The following is a 21,990-nucleotide window of genomic DNA, read 5'->3' on the forward strand; positions in this document are numbered from 1 at the left end:
TGGGGTCAAGAATTAGGGCACCTATGATATAACATTGCAAACTTGGAGGTCTGCTTCCTTTGTGACAATATCCATCTATATGGGATACCAGAGTGAGCAGCAAAGGATGAAATGTTTGACGTCCCGGTAGACCTCCTGCCACACCTGCTGAATGTTACCATGAAAAATTTAGTTCCACAGGGCTATTGAATTAAACCTCAGAATCCTGATGTCTCAAATAAATCTCGCCCAATCATCATGTGCTTTCTGCAGCATCAATAAGTACATGTTATAGTGCAGGTTGCAAAAAAAAAGTTGCACATCTATGTGGGATGGCCACCCTGTCCATGTGGAGACTACTCCCATGAAACAAATATTCAAAGGAAGATATATTTGGAACTGAGACCCCACTTGAGAAAGTGGGCACCAAATATGGACTGCTGGGACCTGCTATGATGCTTGTGACTCTCAAAGGGAAAACCACAGAATACTTAGAACCTGACGAACTAGAGACATTTTGGTACTCAATGAACTAATCATCCATAGATACTTTGGGCAGCATCCTAATTGGTCTGAACAACAACTAAGGGCCCTCTCCTTGCCTTTAATTTTATAGTGGAGGAGTACTGACTTATCCCACTTAGGTCTCTGAGAATTTTTCCATCTTCTAAATGTTGCGTTACGGCTTCCAACATTCCAATACTTGGTGGCTGTGAAGTCTCTTCCTTCCTCTATCAAACTGCATTCAGTCTCACAGGGCTGCCCAAGAGGGTGGGATAGTCATTGAAGAGATACCATCAGCCACATCCCACTTACTCACATACAAATCTCCTGGGGAAGATAGTTTCTCCAGAACATTTTACAATATTAGAAAACTGCTTCTTGCCCTGATGCTTTACGCTGCATTCAAGGAGGTCAGGAACATTATCCAGTAAGATTATCAAATCACTTATCATATCACTTTTCCCCACAAAGGGGAAGGTACAGCCCTATTCCAATGAATAATGTTGATACAGAAATATGTAAAGTGATACCCTCACTCATACATGAGTCTCAGATCAGGTTTATACCTGCTATTGAACCTTCTGTGGAAGACTAGAGATCTCTTGAATGGTACCCTAGCCATTTCTGTGGACTCGTATGTTTTTTTAACTTGGTGGAATCAGCCTACCTCTTTTGAATGCTCAAGGGGGCATGGTTGGTCAGAGACTTAGGCCCTCATTCTGACCCTGGCGGTCGGTGATAAAGCGGCGGCCAACCCGCCAACAGGCCGGCGGTCCAAAATATGCAATTCTGACCCTGGCGGGAACCGCCAACACAGCCCGCCGCATTAACACTCCGCCCGCCACGGCGGAACAAACAAACAGCGCGGCAGTCCCCGCCAACAGCCAGGCGGCAGACAATGTACCGCCCACCCTATCACGACCCACCAATCCGCCACCTTTTCCGGGGCGGGAGCACCGCCGATAAAAACACGGCGGAAACAGACTACGAACGGGAAAACGCTCACCTCCACATACTCCACGCGAGATTCCGGCAGTATGGAACCCGAGTTGCAGATCATCCCCGCACTCCTATACCTGCTCCTGTACCAGGAGCACGGCCGGCGGCGCGGAAGACATCGGTGAGTACTGCACCTACGACACAGGGGAGGGAAAAGATTACCGGCACACACCCACCCACCCACACCCACTACAACACACACATCAATGCATTCCCACAGATCACTGTCACAACCCACAAACCCCCCCCTCCGAAATAATGCAAAGACCAAAAGAAGAGATCTTAAACGGGCAGATATATTGAAAAATGGACAGCAGTAATCCAAATAAATAAATAAACTATGTACAAAATATATACATCTACTAAATGTAGTCCAACCACTGTCTGTGGACCACAGGGGTCCTGAGCAAAGGGGCAAGGCCCAGTCCCACGACAAGAACTCCACGGAGAGAACACTGCAGGGGCATCAGAAAGAAAAAAGGACAGGCACCTCAGGGGGAAGGGAAGGGGGGCACCTCAGCCACTTGAGTACACGACGCCAGATCCACGAGGGGACTCCATGACCACTGGGCCATCCTGGGGAGAGCAAAGCCACAGTCCATACAGTCCATACAGTGGGTGGCCTGCCCACTGGGCCATCCTGGGGAGAGCAAAGCCACAGTCCATACAGTCCATACAGTGGGTGGCCTGCCCACTGGGCCATCCTGGGGAGAGCAAAGCCACAGTGCAAACAGTCCATACAGTGGGTGGCCTGCCCACTGGGCCATCCTGGGGAGAGCAAAGCCACAGCCAATACAGTCCATACAGTGGGTGGCCTGCCCACTGGGCCATCCTGGGGAGTGCAAAGCCACAGTCCAAACAGTCCATACAGTGGGTGGCCTGCCCACTGGGCCATCCTGGGGAGAGCAAAGCCACAGTCCATACAGTCCATACAGTGGGTGGCCTGCCCACTGGGCCATCCTGGGGAGAGCAAAGCCACAGTCCAAACAGTCCATACAGTGGGTGGCCTGCCCACTGGGCCATCCTGGGGAGTGCAAAGCCACAGTCCATACAGTCCATACAGTGGGTGGCCTGCCCACTGGGCCATCCTGGGGAGAGCAAAGCCACAGTCCATACAGTCCGTACAGTGGGTGGCCTGCCCACTGGGCCATCCTGGGGAGTGCAAAGCCACAGTCCATACAGTCCGTACAGTGGGTGGCCTGCCCACTGGGCCATCCTGGGGAGTGCAAAGCCACAGTCCATACAGTCCGTACAGTGGGTGGCCTGCCCACTGGGCCATCCTGGGGAGTGCAATGCCACAGTCCAAACAGTCCATAACATACTCCACTGCCACTGGAGGAGGCATGTTGGCCAGAGGACATCCTGCAGCCCTGCCCGAGACAGATCCTGCCCTGCCACGTCTGCCAAAGGGCCAGCGGTTCCTGCCTGGAAGGGCCCAGTTCAGCGGTTCTTGCCTTGAAGGGCCCAGTTCAGCGGTCCTTGCCTTGAAGGGCCCAGTTCAGCGGTTCTTGAGACGGCGGTCCCCAGCGGAGCGGTGCTGGAGACGGCGGGGCCCAGTTCAGCGGTCCTTGCCTTGAAGGGCCCAGTTCAGCGGTTCTTGAGACGGCGGTCCCCAGCGGAGCGGTGCTGGAGACGGCGGGCCCAGTTCAGCGGTCCTTGCCTTGAAGGGCCCAGTTCAGCGGTTCTTGAGACGGCGGTCCCCAGCGGAGCGGTGCTGGAGACGGCGGGGCCCAGTTCAGCGGTCCTTGCCTTGAAGGGCACAGTTCAGCGGTTCTTGCCTTGAAGGGCCCAGTTCAGCGGTTCTTGAGACGGCGGTCCCCAGCGGAGCGGTGCTGGAGACGGCGGCCATTCTATGGCCAACTGCTCATTGCCTGGTGGTGCCCTCCTGGGCAGCGGGGATGGTGCTCCTTCAATGCCCACCTGGGCTGTGGGTGGTGGGGCCCTCCTGGGCAGCTGGGCTGGGTCCTCCCTGGGCAGCGGCTATGGGGGTGGTGGGCTCTCCCTGGGCAGCTGTGACGGTTCCTCCCTGGGCAGCGGCTATGGGGGTGGTGGGCTCCTCCTGGGCAGCTGTGACGGGTCCTCCATGGGCAGCAGGCCTGCTGCCTGACTTCTCCGCCTTGCTGCCCTTGCCCTCCTTAGTCGGGAGTCTGTGGCCCTTTCCTCCCTTTGGAGCTGTGGCTGTTGACGGTGGCTGGCTAGTGTCCTGGGGGGATATAGAACCCGGGCTCCTGCGGCGGCCCTTCCGCCTTCTGCTCCTCTTCCCAGGGGGTGGGCTGGCTGTCCCCTTGCTGCTGGGCGAAGATCCAGACCTGCGGGCTGGTGGGCTCCAATACCCCTGCACCCTTGTCAAGGGGGCTGCAGGGCTGGTGGTGGCTGAGGTGCTCTTCTTACCCCGACGAGAAGGAGGGGGGGGGCTCAGGGTCAGGAAAGAAGGTAGCAGTAGAGAGATAGATTTTCTTGGGACAATGGATAGTGGTAGGTACAGTGGGTATGGGAGTGGAGGGAGAGGATGTGGTTGTAGGCGAAACAAGTTTGCTGTCTTTGGGTGCAGGTGCAGGAGTGGGAGGCTGTCGTGAGGTGGATGGCTGTTGGGTGGGTGGGTGGCTGCGTTTGTGTGGTGTGGAAGAGGGGGTGACAGACACAGTGGGAGAGGACACAGGGGACGTGTAAATGGCAGTGGGGGTGGTGACTGCACGTGTGCGGACTGTACTGGAGGGTGTGCTGGTGATGGAAACACTGGCTGATGGTGAGGTGAATGAAGGTGTGAGTGTAGACGTCACAGGTAGGGAGGAGGGAGACGAGGTGGTGGGGGTCACAGAGGTGGTAGTGACTGTTGGCATGTCTGCATCGGAATGTTGCTTGTGTGAATGTCTGCGTGATCTGTGGTGCTTATGTTTGGATGAGCTGCTCTTGGGTGTTGAGGTGTGTGCAGGCTGGTCTGATGGTGTGGGTGGGACAGGCAGAGGAACAGGAGACTGGGAGGAGGGAGTTAGTAGAGGGAGGCAGGAAACAGGGACAATGGCTGCCGTCAGTGCTGAGGCCAGAGCTTGGAACGATCGCTGATGGGCAGCCTGACCCGAATGAATGCCCTCCAGGTACGCATTGCTGCGATGAACCTCCCTCTCCACCCCCTGGATGGCATTCAAAAGGGTAGTCTGCCCAACAATGAGCGTTCGGAGGAGGTCAATGACCTCCTCACTGAGGGCAGCGGGGGTAACAGGGGCAGGGCCTGAGGTGCCTGGGGCGAAGGAGATGCCCGGCTTCCTGGCAGAGCGGGCACGGGGCGAACGCTGAGGGGCTGCTGGGAGGGCGGAGATGGTGCGCTGGGTGGCGGCTGTACCTGTAATGGCAGGGGGCACGGATGGTGCCACCCCCAAAAGGGAGCTCCCTTCCGAGGACGTGTCCGTGTCGCTGCAGGGTCCAGTCGTCCCCGTTGTGGAGCTCCCCTCGCCCTCCGTCTCACTGGTCCAGTCAGACTCTGTGGCATGGCCCTCCTGGGCCATGTGAGATGCAGCTCCCTCCTGCCCCGATGCCACTTCTCCTCCGCCTGATGATGCTGATGCACACAAGCACAGAAAGACAAACAAAAAGGGGGGGGGAGAGAGAAATAAAGAGATTTTGAGTACATGGATCACCGGTACAGTTAGCGGACATGACAGACACAGATGCCCCCTGCACTAAGTTGCGCACTTGGGGTCCGCTACGCATTCCGTGGAACATGCCCTACACGCCTAGAGTTGACAACTGCACCCATGGATGACACTGCCCAGGGATGGCTGTACTGGCACACTACTGAGGGTGGTGGCTGGGGACACAGGGGCTTACGGGGGTGCCCAGCCTACAGATATCGCCCTGGCCTAGGGGGACCCACAGCCCTCCTCCCCCACCCAGACACCTCCACTGCGCGACAACAGAGTAGATTATGCTTGTACTCACCCCCTTGTGTCTGCTGTGCTGCCCTCACGCGCCCATCCAAATCAGGGTAGGCCACCGCCAGGATCCGGAACATCAGGGGGGTCAGTTGACGGCAGGCACCCCGCCTACGTTGGGAGGCCATCCCCAGCAGAGACTCGGCGGTCTTCTTTGTCCCGCGGCGGATGTCCTCCCACCTCTTGCGGCACTGGGTGCCCCGTCGATGGTGGACCCCCAGGGTCCGGACTTCCTTGGCGATGGCACGCCAAATCCCGATCTTCTCATGGGCGCGGACCTATGTGACACGTACAGGGAGGGAGAAATACCACGTTCAAGTTTGTCTGCATTTTCGTTGCCAGTGGCCCAACGCCCCCCATCCCCGCCAGGCCCCCCGCCATGCCCCCCGCCAGGCCCAACATGCCCCCCATCCCCGCCAGGCCCCCCCGCCAGGCCCAACATGCCCCCCATCCCCGCCAGGCCCCCCCGCCAGGCCCAATATGCCCCCCATCCCCGCCAGGCCCCCGCCAGGCCCCCCGCCAGGCCCAACATGCCCCCATCCCTGCCAGGCCCCCCGCCAGGCCCAACATGCCCCCCATCCCCGCCAGGCCCCCCGCCATGCCCCCGCCAGGCCCAACATGCCCCCCATCCCCGCCAGGCCCCCCGCCAGGCCCAACATGCCCCCCATCCCCGCCAGGCCCCCCGCCAGGCCCAACATGCCCCCCATCCCCGCCAGGCCCCCCCGCCAGGCCCAACATGCCCCCCATCCCCGCCGGGCCCCCCGCCAGGCCCCCCGCCAGGCCCAACATGCCCCCCATCCCCGCCAGGCCCCCAGCCAGGCCCCCCGCCAGGCCCAACATGCCCCCCATCCCCGCCAGGCCCCCCGCCAGGCCCCCCGCCAGGCCCAACATGCCCCCCATCCCCGCCAGGCCCCCGCCAGGCCCAACATGCCCCCCATTCCCGCCAGGCCCCCCGCCAGGCCCCCAAGCAAGCCAGTGGCCCCAAATCCGTATTGAATTAAACTCACTTGTTGGTCTGGAGGACCGTAGAGTAGCGCATACTGGGGTAGGACCCCATTCACAAGTTTCTCCAACTCTTCTCCAGTGAAGGCAGGGGCCCTTTCCCCAGGCGCAGCAGCCATTGTCCCTTCCAGACCGAGGTCACAGCAACACTTGCAGTATAGGTCCTCTCCTGTGAAATTTCAAGTCGCAAGTGAATAAGTAGATAGAAAATGGCGCTCACGTCCGCGGCGGTGCGTACCGCGGCGGTGCGTACCGCGGCGGTGCGTACCGCCACCGCCGGCGCCCTTCGCCATTGGCTCCTGAAACCCATAGGCTTCAATGTTAACCAATGCGGCTTCGCGCCGCGGTCTTCGACCGCCGACCGCCGCGGTGTGCCACGCCAGCGCATTGACCTCACATCCCATTGTCACACTTCACAGGTCAGGCAGCCGCCATTTCGAGGGTCCACATGGCTCAATTTCAACTGCGTCACACAGGCCTAGGCCTTGCATAGCCACTCAGACACGCCATTCACTGCATAGAGAATCGTTTACTGTGCAAGCTGTGAGTACGTACCTGTGGGTTGCTTGACTGTGTGCTCCATGTTGTCCTTCCTAGGCACCGTCCGCTGGGTTTGGCGAGGAGACGGATGAATCCTCCCGTGTACAGGCCGCTGGTGGACCTGTCGACAATGGAAGCACGCCACATTATCCTGACCTACCGGCTTGACCGTGCACTATACATGAACTGTGTGCCCAGCTGGAGCCCGACCTGATGTCCCCCATCCGCCAACCCACAGGGATTCCCCCTCTGGTGCAGGTCCTGTCAGTACTCCACTTCTTGGCAAGTGGGTCATTTCAGACAACAGTGGGAATTGCTTCTGGGATGTCTCAGCCCATGTTTTCGAATGTGTTATCCAGAGTGTTGTCTGCCCTGATGAAATACATGAGGAGCTACATCCTTTTCCCTGAGGTGGGCGAATTGGCTGCAGTGAAGGGTGATTTCTATGCCCTTGGACATATTCCCAACGTCATTGGTGCCATTGATGGGACCCATGTGGCTTTGGTTCCCCCAAGAGACAGGGAGCAGGTGTACAGGAACAGAAAAAGTTACCATTCCATGAACATCCAGGTGGTGTGTTTGGCTGACCAGTACATCTCGCATGTAAATGCCAAATTCCCAGGGTCAGTGCATGACGCCTACATCCTAAGGAATAGCAGCATCCCTTACGTGATGGAACAGCTAGAGAGACACCGTGTATGGCTATTGGGGGACTCTGGGTACCCCAACCTGTCGTGGCTACTGACCCCAGTAAGGAATCCCCGGACCAGGGCAGAGGAACGGTACAATGAGGCCCATGGGCGTACTAGGAGGGTGATCGAACGCACCTTCGGCCTCCTAAAGGCCAGGTTTCGGTGCCTGCATATGACAGGTGGATCCCTAATGTACTCACCTAAGAAGGTGTGTCACATCATCGTGGCCTGCTGCATGCTTCACAACCTGGCTTTGCGCCGCCAGGTGCCTTTCCTGCAGGAGGATGGTCCAGATGGTGGTGTTGTGGCAGCTGTGGAACCTGTGGAGAGTGAAGAGGAGGAAGACGACGGGGCTGAAACAGACAACAGGGACAGAATCATTGCACAGTACTTCCAATAGGACACAGGTAACAATTCAAACATAATTTAGTAAATGTAAACTACTCTCCAGCATCTCTGCTGCCTGTCTATTTGCCCCAGTGTATGATGACTGAGTTGTGGCTTTTCCCTCCCTATTTCAGATCTGGGGTCCCCACTACGAGTCCTGTGCTTCGTTTCCCCATGGACTACAGCTTTGTGGCAGCTGTTTGTTGACTTCACTATGTACAAGGACATATTTGCACTGTCATGTCAATTACAATATTTAGAAATCACAGCCAGACTCCAGATAGTTTTGTGCAAAATAGGTGTTTATTTCAGTGCTCAAAATGGGATGGGTGGTTTCAAGTGGGTGGGGGCTATGGTGAAGGAATGTCCATGGCAGAGTCCAGAGTAACAGTCACACAGGTGCATTGTCCATAGGCCTGTGGAGAGATGGAGCATGGGCAGTTCAAGGATGGACAGGGTGACAATGTGGGACAGTGGGATGACATCAGGTGGTATCCTTTGCTGGCGGGGGTCTTGACATCCTACTCTGTCTTCTTGCAAGATCTCAGGGCCCTCTTGCGGGGTGGTTCTTCTCCTGCAGGAGGTGGGGGTCTGGTGGGCTGCTGTTGTGCGGGGGCCTCCTGTCCACTAGCGCCGGTGGAGGTGGTTGGCTGTTCTTGGTCCAGGCTAGTGGCAGGGGCCCTTTGTTGTTGTTGAGTGTCCGTCCTGGTGTTGATGAGTTCCTGCAGCAGCCCTACCATGGTAACCAGGGTGGAGGTGAGGGCTCTGATGTCCTCCCTGTACCCCCGAAAGTGTTCCTCCTGCAGTACCTGGATCTCCTGGAACCGGGCCAGTACCGTCGCCATCGTCTCCTGGGAGCGGTTGTATGCTCCCATGATGGTGGTGAGGGCCTCGTGGAGAGTGGGTTCCCTGGGCCCGTCCCCCCCCTGTCGCACAGCTGCCCTCCGAGTTGCCCTGTTTCCCTGGGCCTCTGCCCCCTGGCCGGTGTGCCCACTACCACTGCCCCCAGGTCCCTGTTGTTGTTTGGGTGGTGGGTTATCCTGGGTGCCCTGTAGTGGTAGACACACCGCAGATTGACGCGCCCTGGAGACAGAGGCATGGGCCCGCTGGGTGGGAGCTGTGCTGGTGTTCCCAGAGGGGTTTGGGTCTGTAGTGGCCTGTGCCTGTGTGAGGGGAACCGACTGTCCAGAGGTCCCCGATGGTCCGGGCTGGTCATCAGTGTCCCGGTCGACAGAGCTGCTGTCATCGCTGACGGCCTCTTGGGTGGGGGGTGTGGAGAATTCTGGGCCCTCCGTGGCGGTGTGTTGGAGGTCGGGTCCTGAAGGGGTATAGAGGTATGGTTATAGTTTCAATGTGTGGCATATGTGTGTATCTGTGTGTTCCCGTGTCCCCAAGTGCTGGTATTCGTGTGTGGGGGCTTTGGTGAGGGTGGCTTGTGGGGGGGATGTGTATATGCATTGGGCATGCTTTGGTGATGGGTGTCCATGCTTAGTGGACGCATGCAGGCCTAGGTTTTGGGATGTGTGGGTTGTGATGGTGAGACATTGGCAGGGAATAGGTGTGCTGGGGGTGGGGGTGAGGATGGTGGTGGGGGTGAGGATGGTGGTGGGGGTGAGGGTGGGGGTGAGGATGGGGGTGGGGGTGAGGGTGGGGTTCGAGGATGGGGGTGAGGGTTGGGGTATGATTTGGCATGCAGGTGGGGGGGAAGCAGTATTGAAGCTTCAACTTACCAGAATCCATTCCTCCGCCGACTCCTGCGAGGCCGTCAGGATGCAGGATGTTCAAGACTTCCTCCTCCCATGTTGTAAATTGTGGGGGTCCTCCGCCAGTCTTCTGCACAGCGATGTTGTGCCTGGATACCACGGAACGCACCTTCCCCTGTAGGTCGTTCCATCGCTTCCTGATGTCTTCCCGATTTCTGGGGTGCTGTCCCACAGCGTTGACCCTGTCGACAATCCTCTGCCAAAGCTCCGTCCTCCGGGCAATGCTGGTGTATTGGACCTGTGTGCCGAAGAGCTGGGGCTCTACCCGAACGATTTCCTCCACCATGACCCTCAGTTCTTCGTCTGAGAAGCGGGGGTGTCTTTGGGGTGCCATGGAGTGGTGTGTATGATGGGTGGGGTGGAGTATGTGTAGTTGAGTGTGTTGAGTGTGGTGGTGTGTGTTGTTTTGTGTGTGGATATTGTGTGGGTGATGGTGTAGTGTGCCTCTGTGTGATGGTGTTCTGTGATCGCTGATGTGTCTCTCAGTGCTTCTTTTAGGATTTTGGTCGAAGGGGTTTGTGGGTGATGTGGGTGTGTGTTTTATATTGTATTGTGTGTGTGGGAGTGGTGTGTGTATGTGTATCAGGTGTGTGGAATTCAAATCGTCCAATGTGAGTTTTGTTCGTTTGTGTGTATTCTGACCGCGGCGGTGTGTACCGCCAATGGAAAACCGCGTTTGAAAGACCGCCGCGTGGATTCGTGGGTCGTAATGGCATGGGCGTATTTCTGTTGGCGAGACGGTGGAGGTTTGGTCACCTCCACTTTTCCGCCGACCGCTGGTCTGGCGGTCTGTTGTGGCTGTCGGATTTTCGGAGGTTTGGCTGCTGCGGGTCAGAATGACCGTGGCGGGTTACCGCGACCGCGGCGGAATTATGGAGGATTTCTGACCGGCGGTAGGCGCCTTTTACCGCCGAGGTCAGAATGACCACCTTAGTCTACAAAGTCACAATGCTGTATAATGTACCAATAGGACTGATTTATTGTGGAAAATTACTCCCCGGTCAAAATAAGGGGACATGTCAAGGATGTCTTGTGTCACCTCAGCTTTTCTTGCTCATGCCCTTGGCCACAGCTATCTTAGCCCCTGATTAAATGAGGGGAATGTACACTTCTTTAGGCCTGATGAAGTCTTTCCCGTATGCGGACAACATACAACTTACAACAAGGGCCCTCAAGATGACCTTCCTGCTCTGTTCACTTTGATTACATAATTTTCTGTCTTCTCTGGTTACAAAGTGAACTTGAGCAAATGTGAGATCCTACCAAGGTCATGGTCAGTTACTAAACTGTTCATGTAGAATAACATTATGAGATGGGTACCCATAGGTTTTACATATCTCAGGATACTGGTTAATTGGGGTATGGAGAAGATATTAGAGGACAATCTGAATCCCCTACTGCTAAGATAAAAAGTGACTATGCAAATCTGGCGCACCTCAGTCTGTCTATGTGGGGCAGAATACAAGCATAAAAGATGGTCATCGCACTGCCATCCGATTATGTATTTTCTACGCTACTAGTTTTGGTTCCTAAATATTTACTGTGAATTATAACCACTCACATTGAAGAGGTTCTATATGGGGTCAACCAAGACCTAGACCATCCAGCCTTCATGCAAGCACCACGTCAGGAGTTCCTAGACTCCCCCATATGACATATTGCTGTCACAACAAACAACACAGACGGTGGGCTTCTTATCCCCGATAGACTGTTGGCCAAGCTGGGTCTGTTTTGATGCAGAACTGCTAGGTTTAGATTCAAGCCACATTCCTATGTACAGCTTCAGAAATCTACTGCACCCTTAAATAATCCTGATCTTAAGGCAATGTTCACTGTCTGGAGACGATCCACAGGAATCTTAAAGTTGTCCATATGTTACATCACTCTGTAACTTATATGGAATAATGTGGGAGTTATCATTGGTGGTGCCTGATATGCTGGCAAAAGTGTTGACAGATTTGAACAGAGTTCCTGGATTAGTTGGTAGTCAGAGGATCCTTGAAGTCATTTTGATTCCCTAAGTGCAGAATTGTGATTATGGCCAGCTCATCTCTGAACGCTGTCTCACAAGCAAACTAGGGATGGTTCAGATACATTCTTATTACTTTTACATTATCTGAAATCTTGAACCCAACATAAGGGTGTAGTCTTGGGCTTGTGACAGATTTTTGATGCAGTTTGATGCAATGTAGATGCAGAGTGCTCCTCAAGGCTACTCTGGCAGGAAAAATGTAACTGGAAAACCTCAAAGAGTGATAGGCTCTGACTACTCCTCAAGCAATTACATCCGGGAAGCCAGGCTTAAATTCTCTCATTTAAAAGTTCTCTATTTTTGGAGCTGTTCTCCTCTCAGATTCTTTGGAGCAGAGTTCCTGCCTCACTCTAATGCTAGAGACGCAGCCAGGCTAGTTGTGATCTGCTACACATCCTAGGAGTTGCTCCACCATGTTACCACATTGGTCTGCGATATGTCAGGTAATAAAAATAGCCAGGGCTCCTGGAGTTCCCCTTTCCGCCCACATAGTCCGGATGATTGATACCGCATTGAAAGTTCTGACATAGAGCATAGACTCACATGGCTTGCAACCTCAATGCTGGCTGAAAAGTTTGTGTTCAGGCATCTAGAGAAATTCAGCAGTACCCAACCACGACAAGTGTTTTCTAAGCTAACGCAGATAACATCCGAGAAACCTATTGCCCACAGGGTCAATTATTAACTGGCAGCATTTTGACAAATTTGGGGACACCGCTGACAAATAACCAGTAGAACTGTGGGGAATGATTGACTGTCATAATCAATGTTGAAGAACCGTTTTTCCCCTTTATTTGCAGCCAACGTACTTAATTTCAGTGTGTTTCATCCTGGTTCTGCTAATGTGGATGGGTTTACCTGAAATGAGGCTGTTGATGGCAAATGGGTGCACAGGAGCCGATTGTGTGCACGGAAGCTGATGCTACAGGGTGTGTAAACACATTGAATCATGAGACACCCTTTCCCCCTCTCTATGTTCCTATATCCAACCCCTTCGTCTGGCGACATTGCTTTCCGGGAACTGTGGGGGTCTTTGCTGACAGCTGTTACAAAGCCCATAAGGATATTCAGGGCTTTTCCTTCACCTACAAGCTTTGATGCTGTGGTACATGTGTGTGATCCAATTATATTGTTTGATGTGAGATAAGAAATGATTTTGTATTGTGAACTTCACCTCTTCCCCTCCCTGTATATGTCAACCTCCTTCTCTACCTACCCCTGTGGCAGACATTGTACTTATTGCCACTATAGTTTTGTCTTTTATATGTGATTTGTGAGTTACCTATACATCAGCAGAGTGCTAGGACCCACTACATAGTTGTTCTTGCTGATAATTGTCATTGATGTCTGCTTTTAATTTGATATAATTACAGCTGATGTGATGCTTTGCGTTATTTGCTATGCTTTCATAAAACCCAAATAAAAAATAATTTAAAAATATTACTGAATACAGAAATGTTGTGCAACATAAATATTGTGCCTTTTCTATTAATACTTCCAATGGGGCTATATTTTTGTAAATAATAATTAGGTCTCAATATTTGCATCAAATAATATTTTGAAGACAGCGAAACATGGTGGATGCTCTTTAGCAGATCTATGCCATATCACACCAGACATCAGACTCCAACAGCCTGCTCCCCAGGGCACTATAGCCTGGGTTGAGCACAATTTGGATGCGACCCTGCGGCACCTACTCCACATCTGGGAGAATGACCTCTGATCCACCATCTGTCAATAATCAACCAGAAAGAAGTTGGGTGCGGCAACCGCTGATGGTCTCTCAGGCCACGTTGCTGGAGGACTGCAGCCCCAACTTGTGGCAAAACGGAGAGGCGACCCTGGAGGAATACCCCAGTGAGGCTGAGGGTGACACCCTGCCAGTGGGGGGCATCCAGACATCCTCCATCCAGTGATCCAGGATCTTAAAGATACAATGGAGGGAAAAACTGGGGAACTCAAAGTGGCCTTGGCCCTAATTCGACAAGATGTACAGAACACTACACACAGGGTCATAGAGATGGAGAGTAGAGTGTATAAGATTGAGGACACGGTCAAATCGCACAATTAATGCCTCACAGCCCTGCATGGTAGGACAGCTGACAGCCAGAGTAGAAGATGCTGATGGGAGATCGAGCTGTAACAATCTGCACATCATAGGTATCCCTGAGGGTGTGGAGGGGACTGTGCCCAACTTGTTTATATATCACTGGTTGTGAAGCTCGGTACCCACAACGGAGGTATCAATCTGCTTTAGAGTTGGACGAGTGCACCAAGCATTGACCACTAAATTCCCAGTGGGGGCCCTGCCTCATCCCTTCATCACCCAGGTGCTTAACTATGCAGCCCGAGATGCTACTTCTGCGCAGCACGTAAAGCAGGTTCACTAACATTCCAATCCTCCCTTGTGATGATCTTCCCAGATTACACCCTGATGGTCCAACAACAATGTTGTTCCTTTCAGGAGGCAAAACAAAAAGTCAGGGCCATGGGCATCAAATACATGTTCCTCTTTCCAGCTCACCTGAAGGTCATTTTTCAGGACAAGACTTTCTTCTTCAACACACCGGAGGCAACATGGACTGGATAGAGAGCATCCCCATCTGGGCACAGGGGGATTTTCTTTGCAGGGTAGAGAGAGGGGTGTGGGGGACAGGGTCAAGGGGTCCTCCAGGTGTGAGTGGTGCAGAGCTTTGCACCACCACCACCAGAACCACCAGGACTGTAGGGCTCACAGCCTTGGGCCGGTGAAGATTCCTTGGGTGAGACAACATTTTGACATAGGCAAACGGGCCACCTCCAAAGACTACATCTACTTCTATTGTTGCCCTCAACAGACCCTCTATAGCGAATCAGAATTACAATCTGACAGATACCTGCATAACTATGGAGGGACGCTATGTGCTTCTGCAACGTTAAGCACACTAAGCCTCCCGTCACTTTTTCTTTGGTGGGTTTAAGTTAGTTACTACTTCTTTTTCTTCTAAGGAAATTGGGAAGGGGTTTTGTACAGTAAGGGAGACACACCTCTCAGGTTAGCCCAGTCTATGCCTCTCCACCCCTTACCTCTGAGTTTCTGGGAAAGTTGAGCGGCCTCCCTCGGGAGATGTCCAACGTGCTGTGAGTTCTGGGGTGCGACCTCAAAGGGGTGTGTGATCCTGGTTTGCGTAGCTCATTCACTTCCGCAACTGCCGGTTGCAGTACAACACTACTGTCTACATTTATACTCAATATGTTCCTAGTCGATGTCTGGAGAGCACATCACCTGACAGAACACTGATAGACCTCTACTCTACAGCCCATAGATCCTTTTCCCAACTGGGCCTTTTTCTTATGTCCTGGTGAGATGGCAGCCACGTACTTAATATCGGCATCTAGGCCAGGGGCCTCTCGGATCATTCACCAGTGGCACTGGACCTGGCTTTGGGACCCGACACGTTCTGCAGTAGGTTGGTGGCTGAGTCGTTGGAGCCTCCAGGGTGAGGAATTTCAGAACACATGGCAACACATGAGCCAGCGATTCTTACATGAGAACCAGGACTCAGTGTCCTCCGTTGTAGTCCTCTAGGAAGCACTCAAGGCCACCCCTAGAGTTGACATTATTAGCTATTGCAAGGGACAGAGGGAACACGCCTAGCGAAAGGTGGGTGGTCTTGAGGCACAAGTGCATGACCTCGAGTTACAGTATATTGCCACAATGCAGGAGGCCCTCCTATGTGACTTCCATCATACAGAAACTCTGCTTTGGCAAGAGCTCACACCGGAGGCTCGCGAGGCGTGGCTGGCCACACACAGCCACATTTACTATCAGGGCAACAAGCCCAGCAAAACATTACACTGGCTCTGCACTCCCTGGACCACTGGTGCTCCTGTCACTTATCTTGAGACCGATGCGGTGTCACGAATAACGGGTGGCGAGGCTATAGCCTACTCATTCACTGCTTACTATAGGGACCTCTACGGTTCCAATCCCGCTGGCCCTCGAGCAAAGCTCCATCAATTTGTGGAGGATGTGTCGGGCTGTACCTCTCCCCGACAGACTGTCAATCCTTGGAGGCAGAGATCACCTGCAAGGAAATAAGAGCAGCCACTGCACAACTCCAGGCTGGCAAGGCGCCAGGGCCCAATGGCTTCCCAATGGGATTTTGGCAGTTTCTTTGACCACAGTTGGGCCCACTATTGTTAAAAACTTTCAGTGAAGCTCTAACAAAAGGCAGACTACCTCGGGCACTCAGAGTGACAGAAATAGTGGTAATTTTGAAACCAGGCCTCTATGGCACACACTGTGAGGAATACAGACCGATCTCCTTTCTAAAGTCAGAGGTCAAAATATGGGCCAGCTAATTGGCTCACAGGAGTGATTACCCATCTCTCCAACCCAGACCAGTCTGGATTTATGCCTCATCAGGTCACACTGCACCATATACGCTGAGTTCATAACACCATAGAGCTGAATGGTTGATTACCTGGCCATCAGGCCCTGTTCATGGTAGATTGTATGAAGGTTTTTGACTCTGTGGATTGGGATTACCAGTTTGCACTCCTGGTTCAATTTGGCTTCAGTCCATGGCTCATTAACTCTGTGCACCTACTTTATACCAACTTTTCAGACAAGGTACAAGTCAAGGGAGTAGTGTTGGACTAGTTTCCCATAGACAGGAGTACTCGTCAGGGGTATCTGCTTTTTCCTTCTGCTATTTGCCTTGGCTATTGAGTCTTTGATGGCATGGGTACCTGTGGATGCTTTTTCCATGGTTTCCAGTGGTCTCTAGAAGTGAGAGATAGGATCTCCCTTTATGCCGAGGACATCCTGCTTTTTTTGGACAACCCTGAGGAGACGGGACCTCAGGCCCTCCGGATCCTCCAGATTTTTGGGTCCTATGCCGGCCCACTCATGAACAAGGCCAAATCTACCATATACCCCATCGCCCCATGCCCTCTGACCATGCCTTGGGCACCTAAGTTGTAGGTGCTCCAGCAGGGATTCAAATACCTGGGGGTCTTCATTACTGACAATACGAATTGAGTATATGAGTCCAACCTACAATCTCAACTGTATTGTCTCACAAAAGATGTGAGATTCTGGTCCACTCTCCTGCTGTCCCTATTGGGTCGCTTTGCCATATTAAGATTGTCTCCCTTCCAAGACTTCTTTATCATTTCCAAACCTACTCGTTCCCTGTGATAGCTACCCCAACATGCTCCTATATTATAGGGCTGCGAACCTCCTTCTGTTGAATAATTGGTGGAATGAGGGGTTCAATGACCCGGCTTATGCAATAGGAGGTGGATCATGAGCTGCAACATTCTTCCTCACTTGCTTTACGGGAACCATATCCCGACTTCCCTACTCACCGCCACAAGAGTTGTAATGATGATATAGCTGGACACAGTGAAATCTATGGTTTGGGCATTCAGGCTTACCTTGGGGACTCCATTATGAAAAGGGACTAGCCTCCCAGAGGCCATGGCCCTCCAAGGCTTTTCCACTTAGGATACTATAAACATTTAGTTGTTGGGCAACATGCTTCATCACGAGTCCTTGAAGTCCTTTCAGGACTTACAAATGGAAGATCAGATGCACTGCACTCAGTTTTTCTGCCTTCTCTAGTTCCAACATGTGCTGGTACCCTACTTACAATCCACAGTAGACATACTGCTGAATTCTCACCCTTGGAAGCAAAGATCCTACTCACCAATATCAAAGAGCACAAATTATCTGCCATATAGCAGACACTACTTCATAATGTGCCTGACCCATTGGTGAGGGTGAGAGAAATGTGAGAAGAAAACCTAGGATAGCTAGAGGACAAGGATGGGATCAAGGTAGTAGCAGCCTACAGGATGGCGGTGAATGTTTAATCCAATTTAAGCTGCTGCACTGCACATATTTCACAGTGGCACAATTGCTCAGGGTTGATTACCATTAGAAGTTGCCTAAGATGTGATGACCCCAATGGAGACCTAACACACACTTTTTGGTACTGCCCTGTCCTTTTGCCATTCTGGAGCAGGATGTTGGAAACCTTAGAATTCATACTGGGCTGGAGAATATCTAAATATCCAAAATTAATCATCTTACATATTACAGAGGGCTCAGAAGGGAACAAGTACCAGAGGGTGTTGCTCTGGCTGGGACTGATGGTCGCCAAGTGAGACATAGAACAAGAGTGGAAGAATACGGCGGCCCTATATGTTGGCAAATGGGCCAGGAGAATGGATCAATGCATAGGCATGGAGTGCCCTGTATACTTAGCGAGCGGGTGACACCAGAAACATCACAAAATATGGAAGGATTGGGCCAGTCATAGAGGGATACTGTTGGAACCTTGTCCAGCCAGACCTTGATCTTTGGGTGGAGACGCGTGCCTTTGCTGGGTGGATTAGGATAGCTGTTGGGAGAGATGAGCCCGTGGCCCCTTTACTGGGTCACTTTGTGGGTTTTGTTTACACATGCAATTTTATGAACGTTTGATTATTTCTCTACTGTATAATGTGGCGCCTTGACCCTTCCTTACTACCTGTTCTGTACCAAACATGGGAGGTCTGTGGTTAAAATCAATAAAAATGTTTTACAAAAAAAATATGTATTCTGACTACAATATTCTGGTACCAAACCCTAATGAGGGGCACCATTGCATTCTGCATCTTCTGAAGCCTACACATTTAGTAACATGGGAAAGCGGCATATGTTGCAGTAGTGGGGGTGGGGGAGATTGCACAGCAGAAACAAGAACGCTGCAGTTTGGATTTCCAAGTGTTGGTCCTTTTAGGCGATTTAACTTTACTGTGCATGAACTGGGTACTGTAGGGGGTGAACATGTTAAAGATTTGAGTACATCAGCAGATGGACTGCATTGAAAATACCTGGCACCTCAGAAATATACCTACATGTGCAGCAAAACAGAGGTCGTTGTACATTGTATAGGTACTTGTAGCAGCTTTTCTCAGCGGAAAAATGACTTGGTCCAGGGAGGATAGACTAGGTGCCAAAGACATCAAAAACATTTAACAGAGAAGAAGGACGTACAAAATCAACAGAGTCAACAATTTGAAGAAAGTTGGGATCTTCAGAAATCTAACATTGGTTATTAGTCCAATGTGGTAGGTGGCAAATCAATCCGCTTCACTATTGTGTTGGTGACATCAATGTCCTGTGAGCAACTGAGTGTGAACTTAGTCTACGCTTCAAGCAGTTGCACATGAGTATACGTTTGGTTCTGTTGGTTCTATTTAAAGCCACCTGAAAGATGATTTATTCATCAGAGCTAGGGAGAAAGCGCACATACTACTGGCACTGCAATTACAGTGATAATCCCGGCTGAATGCTGATTGTATCTATCAGTGTTTCTTGCTGACGTGAATGGAAGGTTTCTTAATACCAGCTGTATTTTCCATTTAACGCTGCTGGTAAAATGACCACCATTTCTAAAATGAGAACTATCAGTCAACACAGATGCAGCTGATACAAGCTGCCTGGTAGGGCATGCACCGAGAAGCAGAAAACAGAAAAAGTAAAGACGCTGGAAAGGTTGGAAGATGACTTGGAAGCCAGATAAAGAGCAGCACATATAGGGCTAAACATTATAGCGTTCTCTACAGAATTCGGACCAGCCTGACTAACCCTTGAGATGTGCTGAAATTAGACACTTGATTTTATTTTGATTTTCCCTGTTTCTGCAGCACAATGGTATGCTTAATTAAGGCATTACAACTCGTTGACGTACGCTAATTTAAATAGTTTTATTTTAGCAATACTAACTACTTATATTACGAAAACGAACGGAAATGCTTATTTTGAGAACATAGCTTATGTTAAACGAAAGTTTTAAACTATAGCTCATGTGTCACACCTCAGAGAAATTAATGTAGTCCAATTGAAATAAGCCATGCTAGAAAATGCTAAATATTAATATTTTTTCAAATCCAATAGAAGGTTATATGATGTTTATCGATAGTGCATATGTCAATATTCATATATTTTTGTGATTTGTATAAATAACTATTATGCAGGTGCACTACTCTCATACGACATATTTAGCAAAAGCGGTTGTTACTGTAGTTCATTCTGGAATAATCAGCAACCTACAATTCAGAAATGCAACAAAAAAATCTTGTTCCTAAATTCTGGTTTCAACTAACTCTTGGACTACAAGTAATTCTGGTTTGCCTATGCCGCTTGTGAAGATATCCCTGACACTTCTTTCACATGCCACTCTTCAGGTGAGACACTGGTACATGCCACCGCAACAGGTTTGGAGCTCATCTCAGGGCCTCACTCATGACACCAAAGCACACTGCTCATAGGTGACACCCCAACCAATGATCTTCAGCTGTACCCAATAAACAGATTAGCCACTTACTCGAATAAGCGAAAAGTGCATTGGGTCCTTGTCAATGGGAAGAAAATTAATATAAAATTAATTTAAAAGAAAAAACTAAAATAGAAAACAAACATATAGAAAAATATGTTTGTCTTTGCTTCCAGGTAAACCATATTCTTTTATAATATATGGCAATCTGCAGGCCCTGTATAAAAACCTGTCTATAATGTCTTTATAAGGCTAAGGGTATTGAAATATATTTATGTAGAAAATAACTTTATTTCACTTCCTGGCAGTCTGCTCTCAGAAGTCATGAAAGTACTGTGATAAAATTGTTATTTTTAAATTAGGCTTGTGTGAGGTTTGGTGTGGTGTTGTGAGAGAATAGAGGATGATGTTACACATGGCTGAAGTAACCTGACTAGTCCCACACCGTGAGCAGAGACTGAAAACAAGGCCCTACTTCGGCCCAGTATTGAGGGAACAACTGTCTCTGTGATCAGTGCAACATGCTGCTGGCTCTGAAACAGGGAGCCCTGCAAAAACGAGCCTGTTCTCAGGCTATTTTGATAATGCTAAACCAGTGGACACGGTATTATAAGGGATAAAGTGCCCCCACTATATATTATAAGGATATTGCAAGTCAACTTGGAGATCGTATAAAGGCAGTCAGCCTGCATACTCACTTCTAGATGTCTTGGAACTCCTCGTTGACTTGAGATAACCACAGAATGTATGATAAGGGGTACTTTATTTCATATTTTATATGTGACTTGTGACACACCCAGTCACCTATTCTAAAGAAATGTCATAGCCGCTCAATTGTAATTGAACAGTTGAGTTCTGACATCACAATGCCTGCTGCCAGAGCCAGCAGCTGAGGGGAAAGGCAGGTTGGGTCACAGAGCATAACAAAAGTAGCTATTAAAAGAACAAAAACAAAACATTACTTTTCTTTCTTCTGTTGTTTTTCTTGCTGTAGAATGACAAGCAGAAAGGAGACATTAAGGCAACATTTTTATTTTTTTGCAATCTGTAGTTATTTGTAGAAACGTAGAATATTTTCTGGTGTTTCTGCACATTCCAGGGTACTGAGTATTTTAAAAAACATTGACTTGTATTAAACTTGTTCTAATATAGTTTTGCAACAAACGTCTAATAGCTTTTTTGATGTGTTTGATTGTGCACTGAAGATTCTATTTTTTATTCTGCAGGTTTACAAACATGTTCTCTCTTTCACATGAAAGAACACACCAAAGTTTTAAGTGGTTTGTGGGAAAGGTGACAGTGCAGCCGTGTATTATAAGGAATAATGTACCCCATGCCATACATGATAAGGATATTGCAAGTCACCTTGTGGTACCATAAATGTACAAAGGAACTCCTTCGCAACTTGCAATATCCTTAACATGTATGGCGGGGTTTACTTCATCCAAAATGTTAATATTTGTACTTTTCCCATGGGACTTTCTATGACTCCATCTCATGTGGCAACATTTTAGGCAATTATGGTTATAACTTTTTCAGTTGTAAAAAGCAGAATGTGCCTGATTGAGTCCTTTGGTTTCTCGACAGCGAGGAGCAGCTGCTCCGTGAGGTTAGGAAATGCACAATTCATTGGCTCCGGCAGGCATTTCACCCACCAAACCTGCTTTCTGCAGTCCGATGCAACACACATACCTTTGAAAAATGAAGCTTTCAAGGCTGCCCTGTGGTGCAGTAAATTTGAAAGTGCTCTTAATAATAATAAGCATCAACATTGACTTTAATGGTCTTCAAGCCATTGCATAATTTCATTAGCTGCCTACCACAGATGCAAGCAGAGCTGATGTCATACTT

This window comes from Pleurodeles waltl, chromosome 1_1 (assembly GCF_031143425.1).
Source record: "Pleurodeles waltl isolate 20211129_DDA chromosome 1_1, aPleWal1.hap1.20221129, whole genome shotgun sequence".
NCBI classification, from domain to species: domain Eukaryota; kingdom Metazoa; phylum Chordata; class Amphibia; order Caudata; family Salamandridae; genus Pleurodeles; species Pleurodeles waltl.